We start from the raw sequence: 3,990 nt of genomic DNA on the forward strand, positions 1-3,990 counted from the left end.
GAGGCGGTTAGAGGCCAAGAGGGGAGGGCAGTTGTGGGTGATCAGGCCAGGATGGGACAGCAGTTATGGGTGATCAGGCTGGTGGGGGGCGGGGCCTTTGGGGGTAAGCAGACCAGTAGGGGTGTCAGTTGGAGGTGATCAGAACAGCGGGGGCACAGTTTGGAGTGAGCAGGCCAGCAGGGGGACAGTTGGGGGCGAGCTGGCCAGCAGTGGGGCAGTTGAAAGCAAGCACATTGGCATGGGGGGCAGTTGGGGGTGATCACGCTGGCGGGGGGTACATTTGGGGGCGAGCAGGCTGGTGGTAGGGTGTAGTTGGGGGCAAGCAGGCCGGCAGGCAGAGTGGTTAGGGGCAATCAGGCAGGCAGGCAGATAAGCGGTTAGGAGCCAGCAGTCCTGGATTGCGAGAGGGATGTCCAACTGCTGGTTTAGGCCTGATCCCTGTAAACCGGCAGTAGGACATCCTTCGAGGGGTCCCAGATTGGAGAGGGTGCAGGTCGGGCTGAGGGACACCCCATACATGCACGAATTTCATGCACCGGGCCACTAGTGTATATTATAATAACTAGAGTAACCACTTAGAATACCATATAAAACAATATACTTCAACACACTATACTAGTAAATAAGTTAAGATAGAATCTTAAAATTTTTTCATGCAAATCACAGGAAGACAAGAAAAGAAAATCAGAGAAACAAGAAATAAGAAAAACAAAAATCAAGTGATAAATTGATATATTTGAGCCCTAATAAATAAATAGTCACATTACATGTAAATGATTTACATGTAACAGTTAAAAGAAATTAGCAGAGTGGATGAACAAAAGCAAATCAAAACATAATCCTTCACAAGAAATTTATTTAAAATACAACAAAATAGATTTAAAAAAAAAGAATTAAAGAACAGGTACCATGATGTAAACATTAATAAAAAAGTAATGCACATATTAATATCAAACAAAGTAGACATTAGAGAAAAAATAATGAACAAAGAGGAACATGACATAACAAAAGATCAATCTGCCATGAAAATGTAACCATCCTAATTTTGTGCCCATCAAATAACGTAAATACATGTCAAAATACATGAAGCAAAAAGTGATAAAGCTGAAATAAGAAATGGACAATTCCAGAATTATAATTGTGGATATCAACTTCCCACTCTCTGCAACTGTTAAAACAAGTAGACAGAACATGAATAAATCTCAAAATAACTGAGCAATACAATTGATCTACAGAACCTATTTTATATATGTAGAACACTACACCAAACAACACAAGATACACAATTTTTTAGTTGTCCAGAGAACATTCACAAAGGTACTCCATTTTATGAACCATAAAAACCCCCAACAAATTTAAAATAATTGAAATCAAACAGTATATTCTGTGTCCATAGTGATATTAAATTTTAAAAAAATAGGAAGAAAATCTATGAACATTTGGATATTAAAAAATACACTTCTAATTACTTTATTGGTTAAAGAGTAAGCTTTAATTAAGTAAAAAGAATACATAGAACTGAATAACAATAAAAAGTCAATATATCAATATATGTGAGATGCCTCTAAAACAGTTCTGAAAGAAAAATGTTTACAACTAAATGCTTACATATACAATGAAATGTTACCAATAAATAATCTAAGATCCTATATCAAGAAAGAAGGAAAAAAACATAATAAAATAAACCCAAAACAAGCAAAAGGAAGACAATAATAAAGAGCAGAAATCAATAAAATTAAAACAGGAAAATAATAGAAAAAAGGGAACAAATAACTGGTTCTGAAAAAAATGATAAATTTGACTAAACACTATTAAGACTAACAAAGACAATAAAAAGAGAGAGAAGACACAAATTTCCAAAATCAACAATGAGACAGAGGATACCACTAAACATCCTGCAGCCATTAAAACAATAATCAAGGAATACTATTATAACTGAACAAAAACAAAACAAAACAGACTTTTAGCTGCCTATCACAACAAAAGCCAAACTGGTGAGGCAGGTGCTACTGCCAAAGGAATGAGGTTTTATTCAGGAGCTGCAGGATATGGGAGAATGGTGAATTCCTCTTTCAAAAAGCAATCTCATCTCCTTCTATCTCAAAGATCCTCTCTTTCTTGCTGCTCAAGCCCATCATTCTTATACAATAGGAAAGGGAGGACTTTTTTTCTATCCATTCATCTTTATAGCTTTTGGTGGGCTCAGTGTAAGAACCACTCCCTGCCATGATCTTGGCCAATCGGGGGCATTCCCCTGCTATATGCCTGTCTACGGTAAAACTAGGAACAGTTCTACATTCATAAATTCAACAATTTAGAAGGAATGTGACAATTTCTGGAAAACCACACAGTACCAAAACTCAAGCAAAATTAAATGGATAATCTGAATCATCCTATAACCATTAAATAAATTAAATTCATAAATATAATACCCCTCAAAATAAATCCCTGAGAATAGATGTTTCACTGAAGAATTCTAAAATAAAAAATTGGGAAAAATTAACTCTAATTTTATACAATATATTCCAGAAGATAAGAGATAAAGAAAGTATTCCTAATTCATTTTATGAGGTTATTATGGCACTAGAGGCCTGGTGTATGAAATTCTACAAGGAGGTGGGGGGTCCCTCTGCCTGGCTTGCACCCTCTGGCAATCTGGGACCCCTCAGGGGATGTCTGACTACGGATTGGGCCTAAACTGGCAGTTGGACATCCCTCTCACAATCTTGGACTGCTGGCTCCTAATCGCTCGCCTGCCTGCCTGCCTGATTGCCCCTAACTGCTCACCTGCTTGCCTGATCTCCCCTAACTGCCTCTGCCTCAGTTCCCACCCTCTGCTGTGGCCGCCTCTGCCTTGGCCCCCATTGCCATGGCTTCATCCAGAACGTTATCAGGAAGGACGTCCAGAATGATGTTTGGAAAGTTGTTTGGCTGTCTGGTCTAATTAGCATATTATGCTTTTATTATTATAGATGTTCAGTCTTTCTTCTATAAAACCCTTCAACTGATTGGATGAGGTTCACCCACTTTATTCAGGGAAATCTCCTTTACTCAAAGTATACTTATTTTATTTTTTTAATAATTTTTATTTTGTTTTTATTATGGAATCACATAATTGTCCTCATCCCCCATTCCCACCCCAAACCTCCCCATGTATGCCTCCACCCCCCTGTTGTCCGTGACCCATGGTTAGACTCGTATGCATGCATACAAGTCCTTGGGTTGATCTCTCCCCCTTTCCCCCACCCTCCCCTACCTTCCCTCTGAGGTTTAAGAGTCTGATCAATGCTTCCCTGTCTCTGGGTCTGTTTTTGTTCATCCGTTTATGTTGCTCATTATTTCCCCTAGATGTGTGAGATCATGCGATACAAAAATACACTTGTAAGAACCGAAAATGAGACCAGCCATAATGGTTATGCTGAGAGGGAAATGAATCAGTCTGTAGTGAGTTTCCCACTGGGCCAACAGTTTCCTTGAGTCCTTATTTCAGTGTCAAACAGTTCCTTATGTGTAGATGTCAGCATTGACATTTCAGTTCTGGATGGTGGACAAATGGTGGTGATGCAGGTCCGACTGTCTCTGGTTTGGTCCTGGGCATCCTTCAGCAACGCACAGCGGCTGTCTGCTAGCACGGCAAGGCTAGAGTAACCACTAGCGTCTTCCATCTCTGAACTGTCTCTTCTCTGTCTTCATGGCTGGAGCAGTCCTGTCAATTCCTGTCTGTTGCAGGAATCCACATGGTCCTGGAGTTGTTCTCTGAAAATATACAAACATATTCTCAACCAAAAGTTAATAAAGGAATATTTTCCATAACCTTGACTTGGGATCCTTTTTTATTTTATGCCCAAATGATTTTCCTCTGGCTTGTTTTCACACCATGTGTGTTTGTCATGGGTGTCTTGCTGTTAGCATTACAAATGAAAGTTAATTTTCTAAAGTAAAATTTTCTAGATGTAATTTACTTACAGGATATTTTTCCTTACATGATAT

The sequence above is a fragment of the Cnephaeus nilssonii genome (assembly GCF_951640355.1).
Source record: "Cnephaeus nilssonii genome assembly, chromosome: X".
Taxonomy (NCBI): domain Eukaryota; kingdom Metazoa; phylum Chordata; class Mammalia; order Chiroptera; family Vespertilionidae; genus Cnephaeus; species Cnephaeus nilssonii.